Below are 13170 nucleotides of genomic sequence, written 5' to 3'. Positions count from 1 at the left end.
AATCTTCAGATTAAGGTGAATGTAAAGGACCCAGAATATCCAAAACAATCTTGAAAAAGAACAAAGTTGGGAGATTCATATTTCCCAATTTCAAAATCCACCACGCCATTACGATAATCAGGAAAGAATGATACTGGCATAAGGATAGACATATAGGTTGATGGAATAGAATTAAAATTCCAGAAATAAACCCTTACATTTATAGTCAAATTATTTTTGACAAGGATGCCAAACCAGTAGGAAAAAAAGAGTCTTTTCAATCAGTGTTTTTGGGATAAGTGGATAAACACAAGAAAAAGAATTCATTTGAATCTGTATCTCACACAGAAATTGACTCAAAATGGATTATGGATCTAAATGTAAGAATACTATAAACCACTTAGGAGAACTGTAAGACTAAACTTTTGTGACATTGTGTTAGGCAATGGTTTCTTAGACTTGATCACAAAAGTACAAGCGACAAAATAATTGATAAATGGACTTCAACAAAATTAAAAACTTGCATTTTAAATGATACCATGAAGAAAGTAAAATGACAATACAAAGACTTCAAGAAAATATTTTCAGATTATATATCTGATAAGGGACTTGTATTCAGAATATATAAAGAACTCCAGCCAACAATAAAAATGCAGATAGCCCAATTTTGAAATGGGTAAAGAATTTGAATATATAAATAGTTACTGAACACATGAGAGATGCTCAATCATTAGGGAAGTGCAAATTAAAAACACAAGATGCCATCTCACACCCCCCTAGGATGGCTAAAATAAAAAAGATAGACAATAACAAGAGTTGGTGAGAGAGTGGAGAAATTGGAACTTTCACACATTCCTGGTAGGATTGTAAAATGATACATCCACTTTGGAAAATGAGTCGACAGTTCTTAAAAAACATTACACATAGTTATCATATGACCCAGCAGTTCTACTCCTATAGATATCTTATCTGTATCCTATATATCCTGCCCCAGAGAAATATAAGCATATGTGCACGCAAATACTTGTACACAAATGTTAATAGCAGCATTAATGGACCAAAACTGGAAATAGCCCAAATGCCCACCAACTAATTTATAAAGCAAATGTAAGATTCCAAAAAATGGAATATTATATAGTAATAAAATGAAATAAATTGTTGATACATTTTATATAAATGTATTTCAAAAACATGCTAAGTGAGGAGGGAGGTTGGAAGATGGCAGTGGAGTAGGAGAATACTAGCTTTCCTCATCCCACAAACACAATGAGATAACTATCAATTCATCCTAAATACTCTAGAAATAGACCTAATGACTGGCAAGACAAATTCCACAACTAAAGGTAGAGAAGAGGCCACAGTGAAGGAGGTAGGAAGTGTGGAGACCTGGTTTAGGAGAGAAACAGATGGTGTTCACTGAGATGGGGAGACAGCCATGGTCATGAAGAAAGGTTAGAAACAGACTAGCATACAGGGGAGCTCACAGGGAAAACGAGTCCCCACAGCAAGTGGCTTGGAAAGTGAGAGGAGCTGAATTTCGTGAGCTCTTGCAACCAGCGGGGCTTTAAGCCTGGAGTTTTAAAGGTCAGTGGGCATAACTGGGATAGAGCCCAGAGGGCATTACACTGCTCTTGGAGAGAAGGCAGGCAGACAATTCCTGGACATATAGTGTGGAAACAGCAATCTGAAGAGCTCCTGGGGCACACAGAGGGAAGGTTATTTGCTTATCTTGGTGTACATCCCAGAGAGACACCCTTCACAAAGAGACCCCTCCAGGAACAAAGGAACTGGCAGGCACCATTTCCCTTCTGCACTCCTCCAGCATAAACACAGGCCAACGGCAATAACTAGTACAGAGATGATACTGCCTACTAACTTGTTTACATCCAACACCATCCCCCATACTCCAGTGGAATAGCCCCTCCCAGTCAAGTTTCCCTCAATCCCTGAGCAGTGGGCCTCCTCCTCCAGAAGACTGGCCCATATCTCTGTCCATACCACCTTTCCCAATGTAGGAGTTTTGCAGAGCTTCAATTGGTGGTGGTGGCAAAACGTGTCATTTCACAAATGGACCAGAGGACACCTAGTTATAATGCACCACATTCAGGCCAGGGACTAAACACTGCCCACAAAGGGCAAAGACAGCCTCTGCAGATGACTGACCTGAATTATAAAGTATCTGGGACAAATCAGTAGAGAACACACAGCACATAGCAGAGACACTCCCTGAAGTGACAGGCCCTGGGGAACAAGGGAAACTACATAGCTGGGCACTAGAGAACCTCTTCTTCATAAGGTCATTACCCTAAAGCACAGGAGACATTGTTGACTTTCCTAACACACAGAAACAAGCACAGGAACTTAGACAAAATGAGAAGACAGAGAAATTTATCCCAAATGAAAGAACAGGACAGGCCCACCACCAGAGATCTAAGAGAAACAGATCTAAGTAACATGCATGCCTGATAGAGAATTTAAAGTAATGATCATAAGGATGATCACCAGACTTGAGAAAAGAGTGGAAGAGAAGTGAGACACTTAATACAGAGATAAGGAATAATAACAGAGATAGAGGGCTCAACAAATGAAATGAGAAACACGCTTGATGAAATGAACAGCAGGCTGGAAGAAGCAGGGGAATGCATTAATACCCTAGAAGACAGAGTAATGGAAAGTCATCAAGCCGAACAAAAGAGATAAAAGATGAATTATGCAAAATGAAATTAGACTTAGGGAACTCTGTGAGTCCATTGAGCATAATAGCATTCATATTATAGGAGTCGAAGAAGAAGAAGAAGAAGAAGAAGAAGAAGAAGAAGAAGAAGAACAACAACAACAACAACAACAACAACAACAACAAGAAGGAGAACAAGAAGAAGAAGAAGAAGAAGCAGCAGCAGCAGCAGCAGCAGCAGGAGGAGGAGGAGGAGGAGGAGAGAGAAGGTGGCAGAACATTAGAACATTTATTTGAAGAAATAATAGCTGGAAACTTCCCTAATCTGGGGGAGGAAACAGATATCCGGATCCAGGAGGCACAGAGAACCCTTAACAAAATCAACAAAGGCAGACCCGCACCAAGATATATTGAATTGGCAAAATATAGTGATATGGGAAAAAGTGTTTTAATCAACAAGACAAAAGAAGACAGCAGCTTACAAAGGAAAACCCCTAAAGCTAGTGGGGGATTTTTCAGCAGAAACTTTCCAAGTCAGAAGGGAGTGGCATGATATATTCAAAGTGCTGGATAAGAAAAATCTGCAGCCAAGAACATTCTTTCCAGCAAGGCTATCATTAAGAACAGAAGGGGAGGGGCACTTGGGTGACTAAGTTTGTTAAGTATCCATGTCTTAATTTGGGCTTAGGTCATGACCTCATGGTTCATAGGATCAAGCCCCACATCAGGCTCTGCACTGACAGCGTGGAACCTGCTTGGGATTCATTCATTCTCATTCTCTCTCTCTCTCTCTCTCTCTCCCTCTCCCTCTGCCTCTCCCCCAAGCTCACTCATGCTCACTTGTTCTCTCTCTCTCTCTCCCTCTGCCTCTCCCCCAAGCTCACTCATGCTCACTTGTTCTCTCTCTCTCTCTCTCCCTCTGCCTCTCCCCCAAGCTCACTCATGCTTGTTTTTTCTCTCTCTCTCTCTCGCAAAATAAAGATTTTTTTTAAAAGGAGAGATTAAGAGTTTCCCAGACGAACAAACACTAAAGGAGTTTATGAACACTAAACCAGCCCTGTAAGAAATATTAAAGGGGACTCTTTGAGTGGACAGGGGAGATAAAAAGTAATAGTACAAGGCAGGAAACTAAAAAGATATTTCTGTGAGATATCAGTGGAAGAACTCACAAAATGAAAGGATGTAAAATATAATAACATACATCTAAAACTGGGGAAGACAGCAGTAATAATGGGTTCAAAATTAATTGACCATCAACTCAATATAGACTGCTATATGTAGAACAGATTATATACAAACCTAACGGTAACCATATATAAAAGCCACTAATAAATATGTAAATAATAAAGAGAAGGAAATCTAAATATATCACCAAAGAAAATCAACACACCCTGGAAAGAGAGTAAGACAAACAAAGTTCAGAGAAAGTCTTCAGAAACAACTACAAAACAACAAATAAAATGACAATAAATGCATATCTATCAATAATTATTTTGAATGTAAATAGACTAAATGCTCAAATCAAAAAACATAGAATAGAATGTATAAAAAAAAAAAAAAGGAAGACCCATCTATATGCTCCCTAAAAGAGATACCTAAAGACACCTGAAGATTGAAGGAATAGAGAAACATCTATAACGCAAAGATGTCAAAGAATGCTGGGGTTGGGTGCCTGTGTGCCTAGTCAGTGTAGTGTCTGTCTCTTGATTTTGACTCAGCTCATGATCCCAGGGTCATGGGATTGAGCCCAGCATTGGTTGCTTCACTGAGCATGGAGTCTTCTTGGGTTCTCTCTCTCTGTCTCTCCATCTGCTTCTCTCCCCTGCTCACACACTCTCTTTAAATATTACATAAATAAATAGATAGATAGATAGATAGATAGATAGATACATAGATAAATCAGTCAGCCAGCCAGCCAGCCAGTCAGCCAGCCAGCCAGCCAAGCAAGCAAGCAAGCAAGCAAGCAAGCAAGCAAGCAAGCTGGGGTAGCAATACTTATATCAGACAAAACAGACTTTAAAACAAAAGACTGCAATAGAGACAAAAAAAAAAGACACTATATAATAATGAAGGAGGACAATCCAACAAGAAGATATAGCAAATTATAAATATTCATGCACCCAATATAGAAGCACAGAAATATAAAATAGTTAATAACAAATAACAATAACAGTTAAAACAAATAACAATTCCAAACAAATAACAAATTAGCAAAGGAACTAATTGATACTAATTCAATAATGCTAGGGGACTTTAACACTCCATTTACATCAATGGACAGATAATCTAAACAGAAAGTCAACAAGGAAACAATGGCTTTGGATGCACATTGCACCAGATGGATTTAACAGATATATTCAGAACACTCCATCCTAAAACAGAATACACATTCTTCTCAAATGCACATGTGACAGTTTCCAGAAGAGATCACATATTAGCGCACAAAACAAGCCTCAACAACGTCAAGAGGATTAAAGTCGTACCATGAACCTTTTCTGAGTACAATGCAATGAAAGTAGAAGTCAACCACAAGAAAAAATCTGGAATGACCACAAATACATGGATGTTAAAAAACATGCTATTAAACGTGAATGGTTCAACCAGGAAATAAAAGAAAAAATAAAGTACATGGAAACAAATGAAAATGAAAACACAATGAAATGAATGAAAATGAAAACAAAATGGTCCAAATCCTTTGGTATACACCAAAACCAGTTCTAAGATGGAACTTTATAGTAATACAGGCCCACCCCAAGAAGCAAGGAAAATCTCAAATAAATAACCTACCTTACACCAAGAAAAAACAACACTGGGGTGCCTCAGTTGGTTAAGTGTCTCACTCTTGATTTTGGATCAGGTCACGATCTCACAGTTGTGAGGTCAAGTGCTTCACTAGGCTTTGCACTGCCAGCAAGGTGCCTACTTGGGATTCTCTCTCTCCCTCTCTCTCTGCCCCTCCCCAACTCATGTGCTCTCTTAAAATAAATAAATAAACATTAAAAAAAGAATATACAAAGCCTAAAACTAGAATAAGCAAGGAAAGAATAAATATTAGAGCAGAATTAAATGATACAGAAACTAAAAAAAAAAACATTAGAACAGACCAATGAGGGGTGCCTGGGTGGCTCAGCCAGTTAAGCATCTGACTCTTGATTTCAGCTCAGGTCATGATCTCATGGTTGTGAGATTGAGCCCCATGTTGCACTCAGTGCTGGGCATGGAGCCTGCTTAAAATTCTCTCTTTCTCTCCCTCTGCACTCTCTCTCTCTCAAAAAAACAAATTAAAAAACAACAGATCAGTGAAACCAGGAGGTGTTTCTTTGAACAAACCAATAAAATTAATAAACCTTTAGCCAGTCTTACAACAAAAAATCAGAAAGGACTCAGTTAAAATCACCAATGAGAGAAGAGAAATGACAACACCACAGAAATATAAACAGTTATAAGAGAATATTATGAAAAACTACATGCCAACAAATTGGACAACCTAGAAGAAATGGATAAAATACTAGAAGCATATCTATTACTATAAACTACCTATATACCTATAAACTATCAAAAGAAACAGGAAGAAATAGAAAAATTGAACAGACTAATAACCAGCAATAAAATTGAATCAGGAATCAACTCTCGACAATGTCCAGGACCAGATGGTTTCACAGGTGAATTCTATAAAACATTTAAAGAAGAGTTATTACCTGGGAATGCAAGCTGGTGCAGCCACTCTGGAAAACAGTATGGAGGTTCCTCAAAAAACTAAAAATAGAACTACCCTATGACCCAGCAATTGCACTACCAGGTATTTATCCAAGGGATGCAGGTGTGCTGTTTCAAAGGGACACATGCACACCCATGTTTACAGCAGCGCTATGAACAATAGCCAAAGCATGGAAAGAGCCCAAATGTCCATCAATGGATGAATGGATAAAGAAGATATGGTGTGTGTGTGTGTGTGTGTATATATATATATATATATATACACACAATGTATATATATACACACAATGGAGTATTACTCAGCAATCAAAAAGAATGAAATCTTGCCATTTGCAACTACGTGGATGGAACTGGAGGGAATTACGCTAAGTGAAATTAGTCAGAGAAAGACAAATATCCTATGACTTCACTCATATGAGGACTTTAAGAGACAAGACAGATGAACATAAGGGAAGGGAAACAAAAATAGTATAAAAATAAGGAGAGGGATAAAACAGAAGAGACTCATAAATGAGAACAAACAGAGGGTTACTTGAGGGGGTGTGGGAGGGGGGATGGGCTAAATGGGTAAGGGGCACTAAGGAACCTACTCCTGAAATCATTGTTGCACTGCATGCTAACTAATTTGGATGTAAATTAAAAAAAAATTAAATTAAAAAAAATAAAGAAGAGTTATTACCTATTCTTCTCAAACTATTCCAAAAAATTAGAAAAGGAAAGAAAACCTCCAAATTTATTTTATGCAGCCAGCATTACCCTGATACCAAAATCAGATAAAGACACTACTACAAAAGAGAACTACAGGCCAATATCCATGATGAACATAGATGTAAAAATCCTCAACAAAATACTACAAACCAAATCCAACAATACATTTTATTTTATTAGAACTTATTTATTTATGGGGCACCTGGGTGGCTCAGTCAGTTGAGCGTCCGACTTTGGCTCAGGTCATGATCTCACGGTCTGTGAGTTCAAGCCCCGCTTCACGCTCTGTGCTGACCGCTCAGAGCCTGGAGCCTGCTTCAGATTCTGTGTCTCCCTCTCTCTCTCTGCCTCTCCCCTGCTCATGCTCTCTCTCTGTCAAAAATAAATAAACATTAAAAAAAATTAAAAAAAAAACTTATTTATTTATGTTGAGGGAGGGAGGGAGGGAGAGAAAGCAGGGGGTGGGAAGAGAGAGAGGGAGAGAGAGATACCAAGTAGGCTCTACCCTGTCAGTGCAGAGACTGACACAGGGTTCAATCCCATGAACCATGAGATCATGACCTGGGCTGAAAGCAAGAGTTCAGATGCTCAACCAACTGAGCCACCCAGGTTCCCCAACAATACATTTAAAAAATCATACACCACAATAAAGTGGGATTTATTCCAGGAATGCAAGGGTGGTTCAATATTTGCAAATCAATCAATGTGCTATATCACCTCAATACAAGAAAGGGTAGAAACTATATGATCATTTCAATAGATGCAGAAAAAGCATTTGATAAAACACAACATTCATCATGATAAAAATCCCCCCAAAATTAGGTTTAGGGGGAACATACCTCAATATAATAAAGGCAATATATGAAAATCCCACAGCTAACATCATCTTAAATGGTGAAAAACTGAGATCCTTTCCTCTAATGTCAGGAACAAGATAAGGATGTCTACTCTCACCACTTTTATTCACCATAGTACTGGAAGTTCTAGCCACAGCAATAAAACAACAAAAAGAAATAAAAAGCATCCAAATCAGTAAGGAAGAAGTAAAACTTGCATTATTTTTAGAACAAATTATACTATGTATAGAAGATCTAAAGACACCACCAAAACACTGCCAGAACTGATAATGAATTTGGTAAAGTCTCAGGATACAAAAATCAATGTACAGAAATTTGTTGCAATACTATACAGAATTCTTTATTATTCTATCAATAATGAAACAGCAGAAAGAGAAAATAAGGAATCAGTCCCATTTAAAATTGCACCCAAAATAATAAGATACCTAGGAATAAACCTAACCAAAGAGGTGAAAGACCTGTTCTCTGAAAACAATAAAATATTGATGAAGTAAATTGAAGATGGAAGAACAAATATTGTTAAAAGGTCGATATAACCCAAAGCTATCTACATATTCAATGCAATCCCTATAAAAATACCAGCAGCATTTTTCACAGAACTAGAACAATCCCAAAATTTGTAGGGAGCCAAAGATGACCCCCCAAAGCTAAAGCTATCTTGAAAAAGAAAACTAAAGCTGGAGGTATCACACATTCCAGGCTTCCAGTTATATTACAAAGTGGTGGTCATGATAATTGTATGTTATTGGTGTAAAAATAGACACAGAGATGAGGAGAGCAGAAGAGGAAACCCAGAAATAAACCCACAATTATATGATCAATTAATCTTCAACAAAGCAGGAAACCATACCCAATGGGAAAAAGATAATCTCTTAAACAAGTGGTGTTGGGAAAGCTGGACAGCTCCATGCAAAAGATCGAACTGGACCACTTTCTTGTACCATAACAAAAATAAATTCAAGATGGGTTAAAGACCTAAGAGTATGACCTGAAATTGTAAAAATCCTAGAAGAGAACACAGCCAGTACCTTTTCTGACATCAACTGTAACAACTTTTTCCTAGTTAGAGCTCCCAAGGCAAGGGAAACGAAAGCAAAAATTATTAGGACTACATCAAAATAAAAAACTTCTGCACTGTGAAGGGAACAATCAACAAAACTAAAGGGCAAGCTACAGAATGGAAGAAGATATTTGAAAATGACATATCTGATAAAGGGTTACTATTCAAAATATATAAAGAACTTATAAAAATCAACAGCAAAAAGCCAAATAATCCGATTAAAAAATGTGCTCAGGTCATGATCTCACAGTTCGTGGGTTCGAGCCCCGCATTGGGCTCTGTGCCACAGCTCGGAGCCTGGAGCCTGCTTCGGATTCTGTGTCTCCCTCTCTCTCTACCCCTCCCCTGCTCGTGCTCTGTCTCTCTTGCTCAAAAATAACATTTAAAAAATTAAAAAAAAATAAACAAAATAGATGAACAAAGGAGGAGGAGAAAAGGGAGACTATTGCCTGCAGAGAACAAAATGAGTGTTGATGGAGGGAGGTGGGTGGGGGGAGGGGCTAAATGGGTGATGGGCATTAAGGAGGGCACTGGTGATGAGTACTGGGTGTTGTATGTAAGTAATGAATCACTAAATGCTACTCCTGAAACCAATATTATGCTATATCTTAACTAGAATTTAAATAAAAACATTTAGAAAAGACTCCATATATAACGCCAAATTGATTTTTAATTTTTTTTTTTAACATTTATTCATTTTTGGGAGTGAGAGAGACAGAGCATGAGAGGGGGAGGGGCAGAGAGAGAGGGAGACACAGAATCCCAAGCAGGCTCCAGGCTCTGAGCTGTCAGGACAGAGCCGGATGTGGGGATCCAACTCATGGACAGCAAGATCATGACCTGAGCTAAAGTCAGACGCTTAACGACTGAGCCCCCCGGGCACCCCAATGCCAAGTTGATTTTTAAAAGTTTCCTAATTTAGGGCATCTGGCTGGCTCCGTCTGAAGAGCGTGACTCTTGATTTTGAGGAACTGAGTTCAAGCCCCACTTTGGGCACGGAGCCTACTTAAAAAAAAGTTTCTTAATTTACATACTTGCCAGCAGAACTGAAAAGTGATCGTTTCTAATAGGTTTCCCTGGCCTTTTACTTAATATTAGATATTCTCATTTAATATTAGAAAATAAACTAACCAAGATTAAATTATCCCCCATTAGGATAAATAATGTGTTAATTCTCGTTTTATTTCTCGTATTTGTGATTCTGAGGTAGGAATAGTCTGCATATATCATGGTTGACCAACCTGGTTACCCTATCAGTGAAACTTCATAGGAAAAACCCCACTGAAGGCTTTGGACCCAAACCAACCTGAGCTATAATCACAGCTCTGACCCCTACTACATGTGACCTTGGGAAAGTCAACATGTAAGAATCCTGCCGGGTAGGGTTTTATGAGCATTAACAGCAACATGTGTAAAGCAATTAGCACATAGTATATTCAATCCATGTTTGATCCAGTACAACCACAACACCACAGTCTGTTTTAGGTTCACCATTTGTGAGGGGTTTTTTTGTTTGTTTGCTACAGCTAATAATGTATTAAATAAATTAATCATTTATTTAGTACATTTTCTAGAATTATTTTCCCAGTTTTTTCTTTTAGTTTTTATTTTTGGAAGCTGGGAAATTTAGCCTCTAACTACTAATGGGACAGCTATGTTTGGCCTAGACTTCTGTCAAAACTTCATTTTATTTATGGCATTTAAAAACATTTTATTCATGTTCTTTATGTGTTATTTCGGAGAATTAGGGAACAGAGATGTTTATTTTTAATTGTGAAGCATTTTAAACATACAGAACTACAAATAGATTATGTACTTACCCTGAAGGTTAAATAGATACTAATGTTATATATAATATAGACCTCCACTTTTACAAAGTATTTCCCCTCCTCTGGGGAAACATTATCTTATATGGGGTTATAATTTCTCTGCATATATTTCTATTCTTTTGGGGCATAAATGAAAGTATGTCTTTATATAAAGACATCATATTGCAAATATTCACTTGCCCCTTCCTTTTTATTTTTATTTTTTTATGTTTATTTATTTTTTTGAGAAAGAGAGAGAGACAGACTGCAAGTGGGGGAGGGCAGAGAAAGAGGGAGACAGAATTCGAAGCAGGCTCCAGGCTCCGAGCTGTCAGCACAGAGCCCAATGCAGGGCCTGGACCCATGAACTTCGAGATCATGACCTGAGCCAAAGTCTGACTTCCAACTGAATGAGCCATCCAGGCACCCCAATACCCCTTCCTTTTTTACTCAAAGTTTAAAAAGTTTTGGGGGGACATCTAGGTATCTCAATAAATTGAGTGTCCAGTTCTTTATTTGGGCCCAGGTCATGATCTCACAGTTCATAATCCAGCCCAATGTCAGTCTCTACCTGGACCCTGCTTGGGATTCTCTTTCTCCCTGCTTTCTCTCTGCCCCTTACCTGCTGGTGTTCTCTCTCTCAAAATAAATAAATAAACTAAAAAAAAAAAAAACAGTTTTGAGGTGCCTGCCTGGCTCAGTTGATAGAGTTGGGACTCCTGATCTTAGGGTTGTGAGTTCTACACCCATGTTGGGTATACAGATTAAAAATATTAAAAAATTTTAAAAACATGTATATATATATACTGAGGTTGAGGCATGTAAATGTTTGTTTTATTAATAAAATAATACAATTCACTCAATCCCTTACATTTAGATGGCTTCTAGATCTTCTGTTGAAAACAGTGCCACAGTGCAGATTTCTGCACATCTCTCACAGCACACTTGGCAGAGAGGCAGAAGTGCGTCACCATAGGGTGTGTATAGAATGACCATATAATTTACCCTGTGGCCCAGGACACTCGGGAGATGAAAGGAAGGCTTACTAATAATTATTCCAGGACAAGACGCTGAAGCCAGGAGTTTCCCCAAAGAGCCTTAGGTGTGTGCCTCTTCGGATTTCCTAGGCTTTGTTAGAGTGGTGATACCATTTTGGCCCTCCTACTAGTTATGTACAAGAGTTCGTGTTTCCTCACAGCCTCACTGACCCTCCTTATTGTCAGACTTTAAACTTTTAAACCCAGCCGAATGGGTATAAAGTGGCATCTCACTGGCATATCAAATGATTTCTTTCTCTGTGACTTGTCCATCCGTATACTTGATTGGCTTATCTCTTTCTCCTGGATCTGTAGAACGTCATTATGTTATACCACGGATCAATCTTGTTGACTACATGGATTGCAACTATCTTCTTTCTAACTGTGGTTTATCTTCTCTGTTTATGGGGTCTTTTGTCATACAAAAGCTTTTTATTTGACTGCAATACTTTTCACAACCAATATTTTCCTTTAGGCTTTGTGCGTTTTGTGTCTTAAGAAATTCTTCCCGGGTGGCTCAGTCAGTTAGGTCGCTGACTTTGGCTCAGGTCATGATCTCATGGTTCATGACTTGGAGCCCTGTGTCGGACTCTAGCCTGGAGCCTGCTTCGGAATCTGTGACTCCCCCTCCCCAGCTCATGCTCTGTCTCTGTCTCTCAAAAAATAAATAAACGTTAAAAAAAAAAAAAAGAAATTCTTTCCTATCATAGTGTCAGGACAGTTTTTTTTCTATGTTATACTCACGTTGTTTTTCACACTTGGCTTTTTAATCTGGAGTTAATTTTCATGTGTGATGTGGTTTTATGTTTCTTCACATAGACATTTGACTCAATACAATTTATTAAATACGTCAGTCTTTCCCATGGATGCTCCCTCTACTGAACACCAGGTTCCCTCATGTAAGTGAATCTGTTTCTGGAAAGTTCTTTTACATTCCACATTATCATGCTGTTTTATTACCGACTTAATTGCCACTTCACAGAAAGTTATCTGGCAGGCAATCTAACTCTTTAAGACTTCTTAGTTCATGATGTGTGAGAGTCCCTAATGCACCATTTTCCAAATAGCTGTCTTATTTCAAAGGAAAAAAGTTATGATCTTATAAAAGGACATTTATGTTAAAAATGTAGTGGTTAGTTTAAAAACTACCTACTTAAAAAAGAGGCGATCAGTAAATATTTGCTAAATGAATAGAACTTTTATTATATCATAGAGAGTCTTCCCATAGATTTGAAAGATAATCAGACACTCGTAATGAAGTGAGTATACAGGGAACATACCTCAACATAATGAAGGCCACATGTGACACGCCTACAGCTAACATATACTC

Source organism: Panthera tigris, chromosome B4 (assembly GCF_018350195.1).
Source record: "Panthera tigris isolate Pti1 chromosome B4, P.tigris_Pti1_mat1.1, whole genome shotgun sequence".
In the NCBI taxonomy this organism is placed as follows: domain Eukaryota; kingdom Metazoa; phylum Chordata; class Mammalia; order Carnivora; family Felidae; genus Panthera; species Panthera tigris.
This window is presented reverse-complemented; position numbering follows the sequence as displayed.